Source organism: Ambystoma mexicanum, chromosome 6p (assembly GCF_040938575.1).
Source record: "Ambystoma mexicanum isolate Mex_15411 chromosome 6p, UKY_AmexF1_1, whole genome shotgun sequence".
Lineage (NCBI taxonomy): Eukaryota > Metazoa > Chordata > Amphibia > Caudata > Ambystomatidae > Ambystoma > Ambystoma mexicanum.
Genome location: NC_090935.1, coordinates 1,467,243,592 through 1,467,268,366, shown reverse-complemented (window position 1 = coordinate 1,467,268,366; position 24,775 = coordinate 1,467,243,592). Strand labels below are relative to the sequence as shown.

Sequence of the window (24,775 nt, the reverse complement as noted above, 5' to 3'; positions counted from 1 at the left end):
AGTTGGCAGTTGGTATGTCACAAAAACATTCCAGGCTTCATAGTACAGGCTCTTCCGAGGTTCCTTATGTTAAGGCTAAGATTAAGACCCCTGATCCATCGACGGGGACCCCTGCCTCACTTCCTCACGTGCCGCAGTTCCCCTCAAATGAGAACAAAATGGCACCCGTTCCCGCCACGACCGTGGCGGCCATTTTAGGTGCTACCCCTACAACTATGCCATCGGCCTCTGGTGTAGGGGCTTGGTCCCTTGGCTGAACATAAAGTGCCTGGTGCGCATCCTTACCGGCCGGTTTATGATTGCAATTCCCGGATGCCTCTTCCGCACAATGTTTTGTTGCCCGCGGGGGCGGCACCTTTGATTTATGTGGATACGTCGGTGGAGGGGCCTGTGTGACACCCTTCCCCGTTACGTCCCTGGATTTGTCCACCTCATGAGAGGCCACCTCAGGTTCCGAAACGGTCTCCGGAGGACGCCTTTTTCGGTAAATTTCAAGCGCTGATGCGCACCGACCCCATGAGGTAATATTTCAAAGGGCTTTTCAAGGAGATATGTCCACCTCCGGCTCCACCCGTTCCTCCGGTGGTTCTGCCGGCGTCTCCCTTGCCCGTGGTGCCTCCCCCGGCTCTTCCGCCTTTGCCTCCATTGTCCCCAGTGGACAAGGCAGTGCCTGACACGGCTCAGCAGGATGCCGACCTTTCAGATGATCCTCAAGGCGATCAGGACAACAAGGACCTTCCCCGCTCTATCAGAGCCTTTCATGACTGGGTACTGGAAATTAGTTTCTTAGATGTTCCGGTGCCCGAGGCACCCGCTCCGCAGGAGGGCGTGCTTTCTGGTGCATTCACCCTATCTCCCTTGGAGCGTACTGGCCTGTTCCTGCAGAAGGACATTCTGGCCGAGGTCTGAAGAGTCTGGGAAAAGCCACACTGGGGACTTTTTGTCAATAAGATTGACGCAAGGTACAGGCTACATTCCTCGGAAGAGGTGGCCCTGTCGTCTTGTCAGACTCCCTCCTCCACAGTGGTGGCTGCGACTACGTTGCAATCCAGACCTACAGCATCCTCTTCCACGACGGCTACTCAGGTTTTGGGTAAGGAGGACAAGCTCCCTGACTCCCTAGGGAGGAAAATCTTTGCCAACTCGGCCTTGCAGCTCAGGCAGCAAATGCTGAGTTGATATTGGCGGGAGCTAACATGCGGATGTGTAAAGGTCTGTCTGAGTTTGAGGAGCACATCCCGGTCGAGAAGTTGGAAGATTTCAAAGGAGGCCTTTCCGATGCCAGGGTCTTGGCCCAGGATCTCCTGGAGGCCGCGGCTCATCACGTAGACACCTCGGCTCGGGGCCTGATGCTGGGGGTTGATACCTCACGGCAGGCGTGGCTGCATGCAAGACAAGGTGTTGGACCTTCCATTCGATGGTAAGGAGCTTTTTTATTCTACTATAGATGTAGAGCTCACCAAGACCAAGGATAGCACTCAGACGGCTAAATCATTGTCTGTTCTGGTCAAAGCTCCTTTCAAATCCCAGAGACCGTTGTCTCAAAGTCGACCCTCCTCTGGTTTTAGGGGCTTCCTAGACCGCAAATCTCGCAGAGTGGATACTCCTGCGGGAAATAACCACCGTAGACAACAGCGCATGCGGTTTTTCTCCCGCTCCTCAGCCTCCTCATCGGGTTCAGGTGGCACCGCCACCGATAAGCCTGCCAAATGAGGGTTTTCCGCGCTCGCACGAGACCCCGGTGGGAGGACGCATTGCGTCTTTTTGGGAGGCGTGGCAGACCATCACAGAAGAAAGATGGGTCTTGACAGTCGCCCGAGCGGGCTTCCGCTTACCTTTACCCCCTACCCCACCCCTCAACCCTCCTTTTCAGCTGTCTGGCTCCCCGTCCCTCAAGGCCGAAGTTCAGAAACTACTGGACCTCAGAGCTGTGGAACCCGTTCCCCTTGGGGAGCGAGGGGAAGGCTTCTACTCCCGACTGTTTACGGTGCCCAAACCCAACCAGGCTGGCCTGCGCACCATCCTAGACCTTTCCCAGTTCAATCTTTTCCTACCCCAAGAGAAATTCAAGATGATCACGCCCAGCCAGATAAGCTCCTCCTTACAGATGGGCGATTGGCTCAGCGTTGTGGATCTTCAGGACGCGTACATGCATATCCTGATTTGCAATCCACACAGGAGGTACCTCCGCTTCTCTTTGGGAGAGGAGCGCTTCCAGTTTCGGGTGCTTCCTTTTGGCCTCGGCTCGGCGCCGTGTGTCTTTACCAAGATGATGTCGGTGATTGCGGCCTATCTTCGTCTCCAGGGTATCCATGTGTATCCAGAATTGGACGATTGGCTCTTACGCAGCCCTTGTCCGCTGGCGGCAGCGGGCAATCTCCAGTCTCTCCATCAGCTCCTGTTCCATCTTGGGCTGTCGGTGAACTGGCGGAAATCCTCCATGACGGTCTCACAGGACCTGATTTTCCTGGGTTTTCGTTGGAACACGATCGACTGCAGAGTGTATCTGACCGCGGACAGAATGGCGGATCTGTTAGCCACGTGTCAGATGTTTGCGCAGTCCGAGAGCATGTCGGCCTGGTGGTTCCAGAGGCTTCTGAGCCTCATGGCCTCGTGTGTACTGGCTCTTCCTCTTGCTCGTCTCAAAATGAGACGGACCCAGATGGCTCTTCGGAGTTCATGGCGTCAGGCAGTGGATTCGGATTCCAAGCAGATAATGATTCCGGATTCCATGAGAGTGGACCTGGATTGGTGGTCATCTCTCAGCAACCTGTCTGGGGGCATGGGGTTTCAGGACCCGGTCCCCACGGTGACGATCACAACGGACTCCTCCCTTCTGGGGTTGGGTACGACGTTAGATCTTCTTCAGGTCCCGGACCTCTGGTCGCCCCAGGACAGGCTCCTCCACACATCATCTGGAGCTTCTGGCGATCTTCCTAGCGCTCAGGGCGTTCAGACCGCTCATTGTCAACAAGGTGGTCCGCATAAGAACGGACAATGTGGTGTCAATGTATTACATCAACAAGCAAGGGGGAATGAAGTCTCCTCCCCTCGTGGACCTGTCTATCCAGATTTGGGAGTGGGCCGTGCTTCATGGTGTCTGGCTGCTTGCAGTGCACATCCCGGGCCAGCTGAATGTCACAGCAGATGCCCTCAGCCGGCGGACAGTGGTCAGCTACGAGTGGGAATTGAAGGCGCAGGCCCTCTCATGGATTTTCTTGCGTTGGGGCACACCGGAGGTGGACCTCTTCGCTACGGCAGTGAACAAGAAGCTTCCTCAGTATACCTCCAGAGGGGGGCTGGGAGCCTCCTCTTTGGGGGATGTTCTTGAGATTCCATGGCACAACATGAGAGCTTACGCCTTCCCGCCTCTGCCTCTAGTTCACCGTGCAATTTGGAAGTTGAAGAACTCGGGTATACACGCATTTCGCCGACCTATTTTTCAACGTGGGACTTTTCATTGTCAGTATTTTCATTGCCAAAAACCCAGTTTTTTAAATGTTTTATCTTGGGGGGTGTTTTGTAAGGGTTGTGGTATGATTATAATAGTAAGGGGGTGGGGAGTCTGAGGGAGGGAACCCCCCCTGAATAAAAAAAACAAAACCAAACAGGGTTTTTGGCGATGAAAATTATGACGATGAAAAGTCCCTCGTTGAAAAATAGGTCGGCGAAATAACGTAGAACCAAGAACTCAGTGAACTGTTCCCTTCTACTCATAGCTCCGTGGTGGCCGGCCAGGTTTTGGTTCTCGGAACTTCAACACCTGTCGGTGTATCCACCGATCAGGTTACCAGTAACTCCCGATCTTCTTCACCAAGGGGAACAGCACATGTGGCACCCCTCCCCACAATCGCTCAGCTTGGCAGCATGGTGCCTGAGTTCGTCTTTCGAGCATCTGAATTTGTCTACAGATAACATGGGCATTATCCAGAAAGCCAGGAAAACCTCAACCAGATCTCAGTACATGGCTCAGGTTCTGTCATTGGTGTTTGGAGAAGAAGTTGGATCCAAGGATGGCCACGATTGACACGGTGCTGTCCTTCGTGTCCTCCCTAGCAGAGTCAGGGATTCCTGTTCTGTCATGCAGAACTTACCTTTCAGCGGTTTGCACTTATCTTTCTACAGACCAGTGCTCTTATTCTCTGAGTAACCCAGTGGTTAAGAGGCCTTTTGCAGGGTTGACACGCCTCTACCCTCCGGTTCGTAGTCCGCACCCACCGTGGGACCTAAATGTAGTCCTGACGGCGCTGTGCCATAAACCCTTTGAACCAATGACTACGGTGGACCTCAAGTACTTGTCTTGGAAAGTGTCCTTTTTGGTCGCTGTTACGTCAGCAAGAAGAGTGAGTGAGCTCCAGGCATTGTCGGTGGAGCATCCTTTCTTGGTCTTTCACAAGGACAAGGTAGTCCTTCGGACAAACCCGGCCTTTCCACCGAAGGTAGTGACCGGATTCCATCTGAATCAGTCGATCTCCCTATCAGTCTTTTTTCCGAACCCTGCCTCTGAGGCTGAGAGGGTTCTACACTGTCTTGATGTCCGAAGAGCTCTTAAGTTCTACCTGGACAGGACTTCTGAGCTTGGGAGTTCTCAACTTTTTGTGACCTTCGGTAACCCTCACGGCAGGCAGTTGTCTAAGGCAACTATTTCTAGGTGGATAGCCACCTGTATCACAGTCTTTCACCGTCCAGGGGCTGAAACCTCCTAAGGGTATTCATGCACACCTGGTGCGGGCTAAAGCAGCCGAGGTTGCTTTTCAGAAATATGTCCCCTGGGAGTCCATTGCTACGGCAGCTACTTGGGCCTCCCCATCTGCTTTCTGTAAGCATTATTGTCTCGACTTAAGCTCAAGAGCTGACGCTCAGTTGGGTCAAGCTGTACTGAAGAACCTTTTTCAGTAAGGGGTATTTCCATCCACCCATAGTTCCTGTAAGGAGTGCTTGGGAATCTCCTATAAGTATGGAGGAAAGGGACGGGACGTAGGAGTATTACCAGGTTACTCACCGTAGTGACCACCTTACTCCTAGTCCATAGTCCCCTTTCCTCCATACGCCCGCCCGCCGTCCCCTCTAATAAGGTTCCTCTGTTATTGCTAATGGGTCTTTGACCTGGCGATAGAAAAGGACTGATGGGCGATGAGCGGGGCGGAGCCAAGGTGGGCGGGGTTACGGCCGCATGCCGGGCTCTGCGCAAGAAAGAGAGGAAGGACATATTTTTGGAAAAATGTGGATGATTTTTACAAAGTGCTCCGGTCCCGTCCCACAGGACGGCGAGATGTCCCATAAGTATGGAGGAAAGGGGACTATGGATTAGGAGTAAGGTGGTCACTACGGTGAGTAACCTGGTAAACCTGCAACACCGAGATTTACCTTCCGCAGGGCTAAACCTACTATTGCTTTTCTTGACGGTCCCTCGGAGAGGGTTAATCTAGTGTCTGGTATTGCGGAAGATCTCCTGGTAAGGGCTATTTTGGCAGAATTTCAGCATCCAGGATTCCATTCAAAGGCATCCACATTGTATGGGCCTTGTTATGAGCATGAAGCCGTTGTGATGCAATTGTAATTGCTGCAGCTTACATCTGGTCTGGTGTCATCACTTCCACACAAGATTGTGAAACTAAGAGGAGTCACAGGCAGCAAATCTGCAACCTCAGTGGCTGGGCCTTCAGACTCACGCTGAGGTCTATCTCTAGCGCTTTATTAAGCCGGGTTCCTTTTGAGCCAAGAGTGGAATGGACAGTGCTTCCACCTACCTGGCCTCGGGCTCCTGCCTCTTCCCTACTGTGCTATGTGATCTCATGAATGGCTAGTCCAACTTTTTCTGGTTCAGCTTCCGTTACCTCATACCATTGACTTAGCCACAAGATAGGAGCAGTCAGGTGTCAAACACTTTCTTTGCCAGATTTCAGGCTCTGATGCATTCAGGACGAATCAAAGATTATTTCAAAGATCTTTGTTGTGAGTTCATTTAACCCCCAAAAAACACAGGACCCGGGGAAACTTCTTCGGCTCCACCTTAACCTGTGAAGAATCCACTCCAGATGTTCCTCGAGTGTCCGCCTCTTAACAGGACTACATATTCCAGGGCACATATGCCTGGGAGAATGGAGGACCCCACCCAGCACTCTACAGTACATGCTCCAAAATAAACTGTCCCCATGTGGAAAACCGCTTGAAACTTATGGCATCCAAAATGCTGTCTAGTCAAAAGGTCGACACAATTTGGTCGACAGGTCAAATGTTATATATATTTTTTTAGGTTTTCGTTTAGGGGAAAAAAGTGGTTTTTAGCTTTAAAAAAAAAAAAAAAGGCGGTTGGGGGGGGGGGGGGGGAAACCCCCAAAAAAATAAATGTGAAAAAACAAATATCGATCATTTGACCTGTCGACCTTTTGATGTCGACCATTTGACCTGTCGACCCTTTAGATTCGATCATTTGACCTACAACCATCCAAAATATAACCATTTCCGTGTGAGCTTTACTGATATTTTCATCCAGACTTCACAAATCTCCCTAACATGACATCCAAGTCTTCTAGAATTTCCAAACAAATCTCAGTGATGTTCTCTTGAATGTTCATGCCAAAACTGCCTTGTGTTCATTTCAGATGTCTAGTTTTTGCTACCACACATTTTCCACTGTTTTGATGTAAACCAATTGGTTATGCAAATTAAATGATGCCCCCCCTCCCTGCTGCCCTTCCCCCCCACCTCCCTGCTGCCCTTCCCCCCCACCCCCACACAAACACACACCCACTCCAACCCCACCCCCAGTGTTAAGGACCACCCTCCTCTTTTCAGTGCCAGGAGCCAGGTCGGGAAGAGTAAGATACAGTTTTGCTGATATTCCAGCTTCTCTGTCTGCCTTCAAAATCTTTTCACCATCTCTCGTGTTAGAAAGTTGGACGGTAAGGGTAGTCCCTTGTATTCTTGTCCCACTGTTTAATTTGGTAACACTTTTCAATGTGTATGGGGTCTTCCTCTGTGTCTAGCCCCAATGCCTCCAGAAGCCAGGTGGCTGCAAAGCTTATCAGATCCTCTGTTTGCCTAAACTCTTCTGGTCTATCCTAGTCTTCTTGTTTGTGCATTGATGCCTATGGTGAAGCAGTGCTATATAAGAACCCCCTGATTGGTTGTTCTGAGCCTTAAGTGTCCAGTGAGAGGCCCAGGGGTCTAATTTGCTTAGTCGGGACTACATTCTCCCGGTTTTCCAGCCTCCGATCCAACGCAATGGTATTTCACTGCACCGCTTCCATTTCCTTGCCTAGTTGCTTTAATGCTGGGACCGTCTGAGTGCATTGACTTTCTATCTCTGAGGACTTTTGCTCCAGGGTTGAAGTTCTAGTCTACAGTTGTGCTACCTTCTCACTTCGGTGGTCAAATGTACCCTCAAACCGTGATAGTTTTATTGATGTAGGCCTAGCACTGACATTTGGACTATTTTGGTATGCCGAAGAGGACCTGGATGAATGTTCTGAAGTAGAATGTTCTGAAGTAGCCCGCTTGTTCGTCAATGTTCTCGGTGCAAAAAAAGTCTCCCTCCAGATGCTGTTCTTTCTTTTTGCTTTTCCCTAATGCCAGTTTGTATTCCTACTGGGTCTTCTAGGCCTCTTATTTCACTTTTATCCTCTGTCCTGCGCAAAACACGATCCACACACTAGCATAGGACACTTACCGCCACACATCAGCATGGGTGGCCATGGGATCACAGGGTAATGCTCTGCCACTTGTGGGGGTTACCTTCCTGTTCTTCAGCCCTTTGTAGCAGTCCCAGGGTCAGCCACCCTTTATTTTGGTGTTCTGCTCAGTTGCGGAACCCCATGTCCTAGATCTTTGAATGACACTCGTGCACCTAGGGCTGTTACTATGCAGGGCACAAGCCAACCCAACCCAAATCAGCAAGGCGTTCCCTCCCTTTTAGGAGCTTGGTGTAAGAGCGGCAATCTTCTTAGGTTTCAACGGGAGCCATCATTATCATAATCAACAGAGCACTCCTGTCAAGCACTTCAAAGTCAATAGTGGAGTGGCCATTTCACACGCTGGTACTCCAAACCTGCTGTGCACGAGGACCCAAGCAGTTACTTCCAGCCATCTGCATTAGCGTGCTGCACAGGGTGGGTTGGTATTTGTTTCCCCTGTTGATTGTAAGCAGGTCCCCGAGCTGGTCCCCGGGCGGGCTCGGGTCAGGCACGGCTTCTGCTGATAGTTTTCAGTGGCCCATTACACCCGCCGCTCTCAACAGTACTAGGAAATCATTGCCACAGCCAGTCTGATCTCAACGTGGACATAATTTCATGCAGCCAACACCCCAGGATCCATCCAGCTCGTTGCTTCCACGCCCACCCAGTGTCCTCGTGGTGAAGAAGCATGCTGCCTTTGCTGGGATGCAAATGCTGCCTCAACACAATGAGGCAGCGGATCACCACGAAAGTGCACACTGGTGGTCGCTACGTTGTCTTATTCCTCGATTTTTAGGCAGAACAGACAGTTACAGCTGCAGCAGGGCCTCCTCCTAGGCTGTCTCACCCGGAGCTCAGACTGCAGCAGCCATTTTTGTAGCAAGCTCGCACAATAGCCATGCTTGTTCGTGAATGCAGTAGATGTGCTGTTTTCAAGTCCATATTCTAGTTCCAGGAGGTTTAGACCAATGCACTGCATCGTGGGGAGGTTGTGATAAAAATGTATGTTCTGGTCCAGGCTTGCTATAACTAATACAACGCTTTGTGGCAGATGCCGGCTTCAGATTACATATTGATGAAGGCTTCTTTAGAGAAAGGAACTTGACTTGAAGTTCTGAGCCATCAAACTATTCTAGCTTCTACTGGCCACAGGCACTCCTCTTAACACATAAGAGTTGACTGTGTCTCACTCGGTACCCTTGGTTAGATTTCCCATAATGCATCTATTTTAGAGGGCAAGATGGTGAACCACAGATGAGTGACACATTGTCCCGCACGTTCTTTCTTGAATCGAGACCCAAGATCAACCTTTGAAAACAGGTGAACTATCAAGTATCCCGTAGCTGCTTCTTGACGTTCCAGAGAGCTTTTTCTTAATATTATTTTTTTTTAATTGTATTTGATTCTTGATAGAAACTTTACAATTTACAGATTTACAAAATTAGAAGTATAAAATTCTGAATTCTTTGTCATTAAAACTTACAAATACATACAACATTTTGAAACAAGAATCACACTAAATTTAAAACGGATCAAGGCAAATTAAAATCATAAATTCAGTTCAATTAATTTAGTGCTGTAATAGATTCCTCTAATACTTTTAGAAAATGAGACATATTATTTTCTTTGTAATGCCGTCGTTTTGGCTAACTTAAAACACAAACATAATGAAATGCCTCACTCACTACAAATACACCGGGGAATTGCACACACTACTACCCCAATATTTATAAGTAATTGCACTTTTGTGATTTCGCTGCTTGGGGTGCGTTTGGTCGGCAGGGTGAATAGCTGTAATAGTGCCAACACATCCATTTCGAAGGGATTGTGTCCTCCGACGTATTCCACATCTTTGACAGTAATGATCGCAGCTGTGCTGAATACGTCGGAAGAACATCCCATGGAAAGAACATTACCAGGTAAGATAAGTAACTTATTTAGCAGTCTCGCGCATCCGAGGGGCTGTCAGCACGATCTGCGGAGAATTGCATTAATTAAATGCTCTTATTGCAATTTGAGGCGCATGATAATGAGATGAAGAGGATGGTGCTGGCCTTAAGCTATCAGCGGAGGATTGTGTGTCAGCTTACATTCTGTTGTGTAACAACGTTTAATCGCACCACTGCCGGATTTATTGTGAACATCATTTTCCCAATTAAAACCGAAAATGGTCAAATCTAACATCTCACCGCGGCAACAGGTTATGTGTAAAAGATGAGAGTCCACTGTTCGCTGTGTGCAAAATCAGGAAGTGAGTTTCCGTTCGGCAAGAGGGCGTGCCCTACACTGAGCGCTCTTACCCATGCTGCTCTGGTGATGAATGAGAAGCGGTTCCACTGGCATCCTCCTGTGCCATATAACTTTCTGGTACACCTTAACACAGTGTGTCTAAGCCCACCCAAGTCAATGTCCTGGTCCTCCTTTCTGGTCAGCCATTAATGATTAATGAGACCCCAACCAATATGTATAGGCTGAAAATGTTTGTATACCGAGGGGGTCCATTGCACTCGGCCTGTGTGAGGGAGGGTGTATAGGGTGTGTGGCGCTGCCCCTTTAAGGGCGCGTGCACGCGATGGAGTGACGTATCACTCTGTCGTATGCCCCTTTCAGGGCAGTGTGCTCCTCTAAATTGTTACATCAGTCACCCACTCCCTTTTTGGGGGAGATTTCTGGACTTCCAACCTGATGAGGAGAGGGGACCCCTAGGCTGTCTTTGCAAAAGCAGCGTACAGTGATCGTCGAGAGCGTGGTTGAATCTAGGCCTTCAGATGGGTTTGGCATCCGCGAACCCAGAGCTTTCTTAAAACTGCAGTTTCCTATATGATGACGAAGGCTCCAAGTTGAGCTATGGCTATCTAATATATACAAAGTCCGTACTTGGTTTTGGATTCAGGGCTCATTCATGGCTCATAGGGATATTTTTTATGAACGAAGAAGCAGACTATAATTGCCCTGTTAAAATGTTCCAGCCCTGTTTAATACATGTTTATCATGTCCTTTGGTAGTTTCTTTGGTAGGTTTTCAAATAAATTTTGTGTGGTGTTCTAGGTCGAGGCATCTGTGCCAGCATAAAAGGTGCAGTTTCACTTGACGTGGTGCATGAGGAATGTCTGTGTCTGTTACTTTTCCCTGTAGTTTAACGTTTGTTCGCAGTTGGAATTATGTCCATGTTACCTTAATTATTTCAACTCAAAAAGAATGAAATACAATGCTTTGTAGACTGTATACAAAGGTTAAACTAAACTGCACAATTCTCAGAAAATCATATAAAATGCTGTGTCCAGGCAGGCCCTCCAGATAGTACACCCCATTATGGGGCAATCCTACCGTGCCCTTTTATTGTCCCTTTCCCTCCAGAAAGGGCACGGCCCTGCCGCCTGTCAACACTTTGTCAGTAACCAATCAACCCCCCACCCCTTCAGATTAGGAAAGTGGCGACGGACCCCCAGGTTCATGGTGGACAGTGTCCATGAATACAGCTCTTGCAGTGCATTGCAATCAGAATGTTTTGCATCAAATGACTATACCTGCAAAATCCCTAGTTTGTGAAGGCGCCCATAAGTATTCACGTGCACCATCTGAGTGCTGTCTTGCCTTGAGCTCTTTAAAGGTTGCATAAACGAGTGCTAGATTTGCAGCAGAACATACCTCGCTATAGAAGGGAAAACCTCCATGCCGTGCCTGGTAGGCGCAGGGCCCTGGCCTGTTTTGCCTTGCTGGAGTGAGCAGAGGCATGGAGTTGGGGCCTCTGAGTGGTGTTTGAGATGATGCGTTACTTATGTGCGTTAGTGTTTCTCCAGGACACTGTGGGTCCAGGATCGCCGCCCGTTGTGAGGCTTGGGCAGAGTGGCTTGAGTGTATGTGCCTGGACTTGAGGTCTGACTCATGTGGCCTGGCTGATGTGTAAGAGGAAGCTTCACTTGTGCGCATGTCCTTTGTCAGTGTGCATCTCCTTTGCTGAAAGTGGGGCATCCTGGCAGCTTCTTACGGTGATCCATGATGATGCTTATATCTCAGCTTGAATATTATTATTGAAATTCATCCATCTTTCAAAGGCTAAGTCCATGTTATATTTTTTTTTAGAGCACTTTATTTCTTTGCTGCACGATACCCGATTTTTTTCTAAAAATATATGAAGATTTTGTACTGCTAATGTATAGTCGCACAATTAAATGCTAGAACGATTGCTTATACATAGCTACACACGTTTTCTAATGAAATTACCTAGGCGATCAGTCACATTTAGCTTCCACTTGTTCATAGGCCGTCTATTAAAAATCTTTTTGAATTGTATTACCTTGCCTGCGCCCGTCATCGGTTGTATTCTTGTTTCTACCCCAGCCTCATTTCCGTAATATGCTGCGTTAATGAATTTGCTTTTGTAGTGTAACCTAGGCACTCCAGAACACCCAGCCGGAGGGTATGGACATTATAAACCTTTCTTACATAGATGACAATAAAGAAAGTAGTGTTATTTGTAACAGTTTTATTAAGAATCGTTTTTTCTCTTTTGAAACCAGTCTCTCCATGAAGTATACATTAGCATGCGTGTTAGATTATTTAACAGAATCTTTCATCTCTAAGAGTACTTTTATTTACACAGAAAATGCATTTACTACATGCATAGTTTATTTAATATTCATGTACAACTGTTCCTTTTGACATGCTTTGCCTGAAATGCTGCTTTGCAGCTTTAAGCAGTGCACACAATTCTACACATGTAAATGATAGTTCACCAGTGTGTGGATTTTGCAGCCTACTGGACATACACTAATGTTTCACTTAAACATTATAGTTACAACCAAACTTAAATTACAACCCCATATGCAAAATGTCCATAACGAAAAAGAAATGTCGAGGATATCGGGGAACACATTAACCAAAGTTGGTCAGTTTTTAAGGAATTGTGGGAGGCTGCGTGAATGCAGTCTAAGCACGTTAATGACCAGTATTGGGTCTGAAATGGGTCTGTAACGTGCAAGCCCAAGGTTCGATTTCTGTCGAGGACGAGCCGCACACAGGCTATACGGAGTATATGCTTGCCATAATACATTTTAGAACAGTTTTTTAAAAGTAGAACTGATTTGTAAAGAAAAGAATATTGGGATGTAATCTAATAACTACAGCATCAGTGGGGCAGCGTAGAGGGGATGCAGAAACAAATGCCGGTTTTTAATGAAGCAACATTGTATTATATGCTTCAGGGCTCGAAATTAAGATGGGATAACCGGGAGCTAAAAGCAGCTCCTGGGTATCCAGCATTAACCAGTGACCAATTGCTACCACTGGGGAACTGGGAGCTAGTACATAGCGTTCCACAAATCTAACTTTCACATAAGATGGAAATATTTATTATTTATGACCCCTTATGCTTTAAATGTTGTAAGTGTGTCCTAAGGTTTATTTATACATTGTCCCAAACATACAGAGTTCAATTCACACAGCTGTGTTTGTTCGGCATCCGTTGGCCTGGGAAGGCAGAAGTAGCTCCTGGTAGCTGTTTATGAAAAAACAAACCAGGCTCTTGTTGAGCTAAATTGCTCCCATGCTCTCAATTTCAAACCCTGTGCTTTAAGGTACAAAGCTTCCGGAGGATGACAAAATGGTTAAGAAAACGTTGATTACTAGTTCCTAAAAACCATTCCATCTGTAATGAGCATCGTATAAGTAGTTATGTTAGGATGCATAGAAAGAAACCCCTGTTCCAAGAGATTACCCTATCTTGTGGGTGAGTTGGCTTCACCTTGTTGTTTTTCATGTAGAAAACATTGGGATTGGCACAAAACAGTTGACAACAGTGGTCGAAGTGGGCGGGATTGGTGCTCCCCTACTTTTTTTTTAAATTACATTTTACCGTTCCTATACATATAGTTTAAAAAGTAATCGTTATGGGATGGTTTCGTTTTAAAATAAAAGTATAGGAAGTAGTTGATACTTGCACTTTCATTGTACTGCACTGAACGTTCCCTTAAACGGCAGGCACGTGTGTTTGGGGGGTTTGTATTGTGCGTGGGAGGGGGCGTGGTGTTGGGGGTTTGTAGGGTGTGGGGGCTGGCCAGCAAGGAGCATAGTTCCATTACTTCTTTTCGTACACTGGTTGACAGTCAATTTAAAGTTAACCGGGACAGAGCTTTTCACAGAGAAGTCCAGCCTACTGCTGGCTCACGCAATGCATGCATGCTAGGAGGGTGAGCATTGCTGTATGGGGCATTCGTCTGCCACTGCCCTTGTTGCCCTCTGTCCTGTCTTTCCTCTGATCTACTTGTTATCAAATGGAGACGTGGGATGCTATGAAAGCAGCTGCTTTTAAATTGTAGGTTTGGCTAAGTTGTCAGAAACTCGTTGGGAGGGAATTAAACCTTTGAAATAACATGCGTGTAATTTCTGCCTGACCCGTGATTGTTACTTGGAGGTGTGGGTGGGGTGGAGATGGGATGATGGGCTGTTGAGGTATGTTGATGTTATGATATGTACCCATGCAGAATAATAGAGAATTAAAAAAAGCTAAAAAGAAAATACTTGGTACTGGTAAAGGTGGATTTCAGAGTTGGTTGCGCCTGGCTCTGTTGCTTATTAATTCACTCATTTTTGATACTGTCCTCACAGTTGCAGTTTACATGAAATGACAGTGATTTGACATTTTCACTTGTTAAGGTCTACAAAAAACATGCCAAATTGAAAATGCCCTTATGGTCTTTGCTGTGTTTGGGATCTACTGAATGCTGCATACTAAATAAAGTTAATAATATTTTTAGCCGTTTGTGAAGAATATTTTGCTTGTACTTGACATTCATAGCAGATTTCTGGGCTAACGTGTGCCGCCCGAGTAGAGTCAAGTTTACCGTAAACTTTTCACTTTGGGGGAAATCATCCTTTTGCATTATATTCTTGAAGTGTACTTTAGATATACAAGACATAAGGCAACATCAATAAATATTGCATGTTGATGATTATTATTTGCCTCTTGTACGAGTTAAGTATCCAAAGCTGATGAATGACTCGAACACGAGAGCATTTCATTGGGGAAAATTTGTACCAGAAAGCTTTAGTCTAGTTTCTAAAGCTGAAAACTCGCTTGCGTTGAGTTTTGTTACCAAGAACGGAGGGGCGTGAATTGGGGAAAAGGCGAAAAGGAGAGCACAAGATGGTGGTAGGGAGAAGAAACGGAAGGTGTTATTACAGAGGGTGTTTTATTCCAGGTGGATTGGATTGAGTAAGTGAGGCAGCTTTAACTAGTAAGATGTCAAAGAAAAATGTAAATGTTCTTAATTAACTTCTGTAAATGAAACAAAAGGTTTGCTCGCGCTAAACCATGCCAATATCTAAAATCCATTTCAACTGGATTGTGTCCTCCCACGTATTCCTCATGTTATATTTCCATATCCAGCTTCAGCTGCTTCGGAATGTTTTTCCAGCAGAGGGCACTGCACGTTCATGACCGTTGACTCGTTGTCCCTCGGAGGCTTCCATCTTGATGTTGACGTCATCGATAGTATAAAGCGCGCACAGCAACCGTTGGCTTCCGTTCTGTTTTTCAGCGAGAGCTATCACTGCAGATACGGTGCACTTCGGTTCACTATCGAGAATCTTCGAGTAAAGTCTTAAAAGGCATCATCAGCGTCTTTGACTCGGAAATCAGGGTTTAAGAAGTGCCAGGATTGTGGGGCAAAGATGTCCCTTACAGACTCCCATCAGGTGTGTCTTTGGTGCCTAGGTTCCTCTTGCATTACTTTCGACTGTAAGGCCTGCCTATCGATGACGGCGAAAGCCCTGAAAGAGTGAAGAGAAAAATTAGCAGTAGGTAGGTCAAAATCCCCTTTTGACTCCTTTGAAAAGACAGTCTTCAGACGAGTTGAGAAATATTTCTCCTTGTTGTAAAAGATCGAGATCACGCAGTGGTTCCCACCACTCGTCATCTTTGCGACGTTCGACGAAAAGGCACCATAGGTCACCTTCGTCGAGTTCTTCCCCAGGACGGATAAAATGCCCAACAAAATCAGCCTCGCCAGCTGAGTGGGACAAGTTCAGAGTTAAAATGATGCAAGTATTGGAGAATGCAGCCTTGACCCCCTCGAAGAGTTATAAAAGCCATGCCCAGGTCGAAAAACTCAACAAAAAAAAGATGAGGGCAAAACCCGGGCGCCCTCGGGCCCAGAAGGCAAGGGAAAATCTCCTCGAGAGCGGTATAAGGATCCCTCAAGTCGAGACAAATCGTCCTCGAAGTCATCAACACCATCTGTGCCGAAAGACAGGTCCTCAACTGCAAAAGCGGCAAAGCCCTCGATGTCAACTGTGTCGAAGATTTCGGCACCACCATCAACGCCATCGAGGATTACAGAAAGGTTATGCACCACTACCAAGAAGGGATTTCTTTGAGTCACTTTCTTTCGATTTATGAGGAAGCAGAACATTCTTCTGATGATTCACAACCTTTTGGTCTTCAGTATGGAACACCTGGGGTCCCTAAACCCTTGATCTCAGAGGAATCGAGGTTAAATAATGTACAGAAGTCCTTGCAAAATGCAAGCAGACTAGATAAATCCCCAAAATTAGAGTTTGGGAGACCTGACCAGACTGACCGTGCAGAACGGTCTTGCAGACCATTAATGTCCAGGGTGGTGGAATATATGGGGTGGAAAAGACCCACAACAATATGTGAACAGGATGACCTTACTGACACCCTAGATAAAGGACCAGAGGAGGATTGTATTATTCCTTTTCATGTGGCATTGCAAAGGAGAGTAAATACAAATTGGGAAACGCCTGAATTAATTCTGGCACTGAATAAGAAACTAACATCCAAATACAGGCCGTCCAGTAGTGACCCCCGTTACCTGACGAAGCATCCCACTCCTGCAAGTTTAGTGGTACAAGCTGCCACATCCACCTCCAAAACAAACCGCATACCCGACTATTCCCCCAGACAGAGATGACCAGCGTTGCAATGCTTGGGCCAAGAAAGTTTTCTCTGTGGGAAGAATGGCCCTAAAGTCAGCGAATCCTAGGTGCACCTTGGCCAGATTCACTCATACTATTTGGGAATGTGTAGCAATGGCAGCTGATCATATCCTGAAGGGGAGGAAAGAGATTTTAAAATCTAGTCAAGGATGGGAAGGACGCAATGTGCGAATCCCTCCAGACAGGTCTCGACACTGCTGACAGTATCAGCAGGTCCATGGCGGCTAGTACAGTAATGCGCTGATTTGCCTGGTATATAAAATCTAGTTTTGCTTCAGATGTGCATTCAAGACTACTTAACATGCCCTTTGATGGCACACATTTATTTGGTAGCAATGCTGACGAGAGCCTGGAGAAACTACACACCTCCAAAGCAGCAACAAAATCCCTTTGTGTTACTATTAGACAGCCAAAAAACTGCCCCACCCGCACACCTTGGAGGGGTAGGTCCTTTCGCTTTTACTCCTCATTTGGAAGGGGATGAGGACTGTCCACCAAAGAGGTCAGAAAAGATTTCCCTGTGGTGGGAAGAGGTACTAGAACCGCCCAGGCAGTGGCTGCTTTACCATCAGCCACTGCTCCAGCTGCATCAAAACCTCTCTTGAGGTCTTAGTTCACAAGACCCCAGTTGGAGGTAGTCTCGGCGATGCATTACTTCAGATGCAAGCCTCAGTCATCCACCAGGGAACAGCTCTTTCAAAGTTCCAGATCCGCTCCTTATGCAGGAAATCTTGACCCTGCTAGAAAAGGGTGTTCTAGAACCAGTACCTGCAGCAGAGAGGAACAAGGGTTGGTACTCTATGTACTTCCTAATTCCATAGGATCAAGACCCATTTTGGACTTAAGAGACTTAAACAAATTCCTCAGGAAGGACAAGTTCAAAATGGTTACCCATTCTCAGATCCTTCAGGCCCTCCAGCTTCAGGACTGGATCATGTCATTGGACCTTCAGGATGCTTACCTTCGTGTGCCAATCCATCACATGCAAAGACAGTACCTGAGGTTCGCTGTTGGTGGTTCTCATGATCAGTTTCGACTTCTGCCATTTGGGCGGACCTTCGCCCCAAGGGTTTTCACCAAGTTAATGGTGGTGGTGGCAGCGAGTCTCAGGAGAGGGGGATTCACGTCTACCCCTACATGGACAATTGGCTGATCAGGGCAAGTTACCCTGAACAGGCTCTGGAAAATCTCCGCTCACTACCTTCAGACTGGGCTTCTCCCTCAATTTCAGTCACTCGGGATCTCCTGTGGTGGGCCTGCAAGGACAACATTTTGAAGGGAGAACCTTTTTGGCAGCCATGGCCGGAGATAAAGGTAGTAACGGACACCTCACTCACAGGGTGGGCAGCACATACCAACGATCTGACAATCAGCGGTCGTTGGTCTCCATCGGAGTCCAAGCTACATATATCAACCTTTTGGAGCTGAAGGCAACCAGACTAGCACTGAATGCCTTTCTGCTCTCTGTATGGGGAAAGAATATCCTGATCATAACTGACAACACAGTGCTCATGTTCTACCTCAACAAGATAGGATAGGAGGTATAAGGTCACTAGGACTGTGCAGGGAGGCAATGCTGCTCTGGTACTGGGCAATTCAAGAAGGAATCTCCCTATCAGCTGTTCACCTACCCGGAGTGGAGAATACGGCGGTGGATGCTCTGAGCAGGCAGAGCACAGTCTCCCACGAGTGGGAACTACCTCAGGAAGTCCTTCAAGAGATCTTTGCCCTTTGGGGAACCCCTCAAGTGGATCTGTTCACGACCAGTGTCAACCGGAGGTGCGAGCAGTACTGCTCAAGGGGATTTCCCCTAAGAGGAGATCTCAGCGATGCGTTCGTAGTGGAATGGGAGTTTCCACTCTTGTACGCGTTTCCTCCAATCCCTGTCATTCCTCAAGTCATCAGGAGGTTCAGGAAATACATGATCCTAATTGTTATGGATTTTGCCAGGAGGACATGTACATCTGCCCTCCAATATGTCTTCCAAAAAGAGAGGTCTCTCTCACTCTCTCCCACCAGAGGTCAAGACTCTCAACCTTCACACATGGTTTCTGAGAGGTTGAGATACAAGAACTGGGACCTCCCAGAAGACGTAATGGAGATTTTGCTTTCAGCTAGAACGCCAGCAACATGTCTTTGTAACGCTGCCGTTGGAACACATTTTGCAGCTTGTCCAGGGATAAGAATGAGGATCCATTTACATGCAATACACCCATGGTGTTATCATTTTTATTACACTTAGCTAATTTGGGGCTCCTGGTTGGTACAATTAAGGGGTATCTGGCAGCGGTCTCGATTTTTAAGCGCTCCTCTGAAGTGGTATCTTTCTTAAAGATCCCTCTTGTGATACAATTCTTAAAAGGACTGACAAATTCATTTGCCCCAGTTCCAACTTGGGACCTCAACTTGGTGTTGAGATTTCTAATGTGTCCTCCTTTTGAGCCTATCCATACCTGCCCTTTAAGGTTATTAACTTTGAAGACCATCCTTTTAGTGGCCATTACATCAGCCTGAAGAGTGAGTGAACTTCAGGCCTTGTCCTGCAAGCCTCCTTGTACAATATTCTATAGGGAGGTGGTCCTTAAGGTTAAGCCGTTCTTCTTACCTATGATTTGTGTCTGAGTTCCATTTAACTCAGAGAAAATAATTTTAACTTCATTTTATCCTCCTCCTCATCCTGGAAAGGAAGAGGAGAGGTTACACAGGCTTAATCCAAGGCGTGCATCTCCAGGATGTCTAAAATAAGATACGCCGTCCAACTTGTGTAGTAGGTTACAAGTTGGGTATGGTAATTTCAAAACAAACTTTGTCAAGATGGATCATTTTAGGAATATATGCATGCTACAGATTAGCAGGAAAGGATTCCCCGGGGGGAGGGCCTAGAGCTCATTCGAGCATGGGCATGGCTACCTCCTCTGCATTACAGAGGGGTGTCCCAATTAAAGTATTTGTGCGGCAGCCACATGGTCGTCCGTACACACTTTTACCAAACGCTATAATCTGGACTCTTCCACAAGCCTGGAAGGTTTATTTGGAAAGGCAGTGCTACATTCTGTGCACACAAACCTATGAAGGAACTCCTAAATTATTATGAGACTGAAAATTCTGATTCCCTCCAGGAATACATTCAGTGCTTCAGGAGATATCGTAAAATGAGTAATACGTGGGAGGACACAATCACGATGCCCACGGGCTGTTGTGCGCTTAACAAATATGAATAAATAAATAAATCCATTTGAAGAACAAGTTACTTGACAATGTAACGTTCATTCGACTGGATGTTCCTCCCACGTATTCCTCAACGCCCCTGCCAGCCTACCCTGCAGTAGAATTCTCCATGTGATTGCAGTCTTTGCTCTTTCAGGAAGACTGTCGGGTGTAGGATATCATATACAAGCTTTAAAAACAGAACTGAAGTCATCTGTCGCTGCACATGCTTTATAACCTCGATGACGTCAACATCGAGATGGAGGCCTCTGACGGATATCGCGTTGATGGGCATTGACGCGCAGCACCCTCTGCTGGAAAACATTTACGAAGCAGCTAAAGCTGGATATGGAAATATCATAAAATGAGGAATACGTGGGAGGAACATCCTATTCGAAAGAACGTTACCGTGGGTAAGTAACTTGTTCTGTTTTTTTTTTTAACGAAAAGATGGTTGGATAAATGCACTGATTAATGCTAGGCAAGAATCTGATCCCATTCAGCAGACTGGTTCAAACTCAACACAGGTTACAAAAAGGAATTCATCATAATAAAAAAAAAATGTCCACTACTAAAGAAAACCTCACAATATAGGATGCCAATTGATTATACGTCATGGTCATATATAAAACCGATGATCGAAGTGGATGACTGTGCCCTAATTACCTTGCATACCATTTTACTACCACAGCCAACTAGCTCTTCTTCATGCCCCATTTAATCCTGTAATCCTGTAGCAACCCCTGCCCCATACACTAAAGTTTGATTTTATTAATTTGAAGACTTATTTTCCGTGACTAGTTTTACTTAATTTTAATGAGTGTTATCGTTAATTAAGGTGATTTTAAATGTTCTACAAGTAACATTCAGCCACATGAACTGCTCTATAGCATTTGTATTGGGTGATAGTCGTTCCTTCCAAAGGTTCTTAGAAATCCACATGAAAATACAAGCTGTTACCTAGCAATTTTGTAAATATTTAAAAATGACCTTCAAGTAGAAGGGGCCTGCATGCCAAATCTGACTTTCCACTTTGCATACATTCTTTAAAGATATCATTGCCAGTATTTTACATAATTGAAAATAAAGCCTGAATCAACTCTCTGTAAAACACGATCAATTTCAATATCCCTCTGCATTGGCCACCAGGCATCGTAGCCCCAGGTCTACTGCCAACAACTCAAGTCTTGGATTGAGCACTGCACAGAAACTGTTATGTACCCACAAAGCTAGCAGGCCCTTGTAACAGCCAGTACCTTGGCCCACTTGTACGATTACCCCTGCTCCCTCCAGTGACTCCTGGTCATCATCTTTCTACCCCTGTGTCCGCTACAGCTATCAGTCGGCAAATTCTGCAAGTTCAAACCTGTTGCCCTCCTTCGTTCACGTTCCGTATTTGCTAAAGCTTTTTTAGCCCTCTTGTGGTTGCACACACTTGGAACTTCCCATCTATGAGCAGTGAGTCCGCTCTTCAAGTTGTCATCTTCTCCCATGCACCCATCCCTTACTCCATGTAATAGCATAGGCTACCATAAGCTTTAATTCGTCTGCTCTCTTTATAACTGTGAATGATTGCCATCTTGTGAGGTGAGAGAGCCTGAGTTGTTTGGATTTTTTTAATGAAATAATACAATGATGTAGTATTTCTTTTTCTGGAAAGTCTAATCATTGGAAATTCCTAAAGCTCCCTGCCAAAAGCATAGTAGACACGTGTTCCCTGCTGCATCAGTCTGCTGACATCCGCAGCACCTGCCCTTCAGTGCCACATAGCAGGCTCAAAGATCACACATGCCCTTTTGACAGTGGATGGGAAACCATGACCTGCAGACAGAGGCTGGATTTAACTTTGGCACCTCTGATCCACAATAACATGTAGGCACTATTACTCTGCTGGCCTGTAAACTCTTAAGAAGTCATATCTGGTTTTCGTAAAATGGCTAATAATAGACCACCATTATTAAAGCCACACACTGTTGCATATCGAGCAAGTGTCAAGCCTTTTAGTCCTGATCAGCTTTGTGAAGACTATGTGCATCCAGGGCTAGCCTGTCTACTTTTCAGCAAGTGAGACAAAAAGGCAGGATCCTGCTCTTCTTCGATGCTCTAGAAGGAAGGGGTAACGCCTCCCCTCAAGCCCGGGAGATCTCCTGTGAACCATAATTCAGAAGGCCAGCGGCACACCAGGGTGTTGCAGACCAAAGGGCCTTTGAAACTGCAAGCATAAGAAGGGGTTGGGGGTTAAAGTAGCCAGAGAGGATGGCAGAGAACTGAAAAGAGTTTAATCATCCTACTTTTCTGTGGGACTCCTTTCTTCTTGTGCCTCCGCTTTCTGCAGAGCAACCACTCTGGGTATGATGCAAGAAGGGAAAGATCCTTGTCCAAGTGACAGCGATTGGACTCGTTATGGCCTTTTACCTTGTGTAAAGCAGGGATCTCCCACTCCTTCCTTGATTCTTTACTGTACACCAAGAAGTCATCACACTTTGGAATGGACTGGGTTCCGGGGATGAAGACCGGTGCATCCAAGGCAGAGGAGGGCTCTGTCCCCCAACCATCCCTAGGGAACATTGGATGTGACTGCAGTTTGGACCAAGGACTGCCACTCTGCCAGCTGCATTGGAATCAAGCTCCTCACTAGAGGTGAGGGAATCCCTGCAGGTGCCAGCCAAGCTCCCTGGACTGGGAGTGAAGTGATACAATGACTCACCTTGTCCTAGAGCACCAGGAATAAGATTCACAGCATCCTTTAAATCTCAAAGCAGCTTGGACTCCTGTTTTGGCTGCTTTGAACCATCCTCTAACTCAGTGGTCTGCAACCTGTAGCTCTCCCGATGTTCTGGACTTGAACTCCAATCACCCTTGACTTCCCCGAGTAGGGCTAATGGTGTAGTGGAAAATGTCTGGAGACCCAAAGGTTGCAGACCCCCGCTCTAACTAATTAGATCATGTTAGAAACCTCTACACCACACACGACACTCAGTGCTGCATTTGGCACTCTCATTGACCTTCCAAACCGCTGTTTTATGCTTCGAGCCAGTCCAGTGATGCACCATGGCAGCTGCGCTCATTATTGCCTTGGCTCTAAAAACTCACTGCTGCGGAAGCCTTCTAGAAACCACATTTTCGGGCAATGCATTGTGCCACCAGTACCTTCACATCAACCCAACCTGGGCCTCGTCTCAAACCACTGGAAGAATAGTTTCACGCATAGGCTCGACCAAGCGGTACCCATCGGGTCAAATCAGCTTGACCATCTAACCGACCCTGGTGGACTCGGCAAACTGCACAGCTTGAATGCTGCATTGAACCGCTCAGAGTGCCCCTTTGAACCTGACTCTATGCCGCCTGTATTAACGCGGCTTGTATTCTATTACTGTTCGACCTGGATATCACCCAGAAGCCTGGCTTTCGCGCTGTTAAAGCACCCAAGAACTAGAATAAGGTGCTGTTGAGTGGCCTAGACATCCTGGTCATCCATATTATTTTCATTTGACATTGCTGCAATTTCTTACCCATTTACCCATCTCCAGTACCCCGAGTGCAATCATATACATGTTCTGTGTTTTCTGTGTTCTCTCCGTACGGGTGAGTTGTTGTTAGTGTTTTTTAGTTTAGTCATTTGCTTTGTGAGTGTTTAAAGTGTGTGTGTATGTATGTATGTATGTATATATATATATATAATTTTATAGAACCTTTATTGGACGTTATTTTATTTTGGTGTCTTTGTACTATTGCTGTCTGCGTTGCTACTGTTTCCACATTCACACCCCTCTGAATAGTATAGCCTGCCATCACCACAAAAGGCAAAAGACTGTGCTAGTTTCACCTTTATGATCGGGTTCACTGTTGGTTTGTAGTAGTGTGAGGTGCAGTTGGTGGTTTAGCTATTGCTCGTGTCTGTACTCCTGCAGAGCTGTAGTCATTTCGTCACACTAACCTTCTGACATTCCCCAATGGATGCCAGATTGATGCTCTGTCGCCTTGTGTGAGACTGGGGCCAAGAAGGGATGCTCGTACACTTAGCCGTGCATTCCTTTGGGTAGGAGCTGAGGGCAAAAGCAAAGCGCCCATCTTCAGCCAATTATTGAACGTTTTGATAAACCCTGAAAAAGTGCAATAGTGACCGTTAAGGTCTGTTGCTGTAACTATTGCCCTTATCACAATATTGTGCCATGGTTTACCTGTTGTAAATGTTGACTTTTCCTTTTATAATAAACCATTTATCAACAAATTACCTTCCGTGGCAGAGCCAGAGGAGGGTTTGGGGGCAGCCACCTCCCCAGAACCCCTCTGGTGCCCAGTGCAGCCCCAGCCTGCCACTGATGCCCTATTATCTGCCCCCACACCAAAAGCTGCCTCCACTACTGACTACCTTCATGTACAAAGCTTCAGCCTTTGCGCAAATAAACAATTATCTTTTAAAAGAAATGACTGCTGTTTTTCTGAAAAAAGGGCATTGAACGTACAGCCCTTCCATACTTCCCAGAATAATCTTTCAAAGGTTTACCAATCTATAGTTTTTTTACTTTACGAGGGGTTCACGTTTCTGGCTAAATCAAGGTGTTTTGCTTTTACCCTTTCATGTATTTGGTAGATTTGTTGTGTCCATGAAACCTTTATGGGCTAGTTGGAAGGGAATATATACTGAATGGCAGCAACTCTGTGGGTAGGCCTTTGAGATATACTGACAGTAATCTACCGACCACTGATTAGGGGGAAGGCCGCGTGATCTGGATGGCATATAATTATGTGGAGGGTTGTGAGGGCGTCCTTGCAGTACAGAGGCCCCGGTGTCTGCTAGCGGGACTCCCGTGCCCCCAGCATACTAATCATCTTCAAAGAGTCCAATTAAGAAACTCCTTAGTCTCCCGGTCACGTGGACCCGTCTCAGTGGCACTCTCTGCATATAGGTGGAGCCAGAGACATGCATATAA

General features: G+C 46.6%; 1 protein-coding gene across 11 annotated transcripts in view; it reads left to right on the top strand.

The window, feature by feature from the left end:
• The window catches only part of RUFY3 (RUN and FYVE domain containing 3), a 735,957-nt gene that overhangs the window by 199,743 nt on the left and 511,439 nt on the right, over positions 1 to 24,775 (top strand). The gene's annotated exons all lie outside the window — the stretch shown is intronic.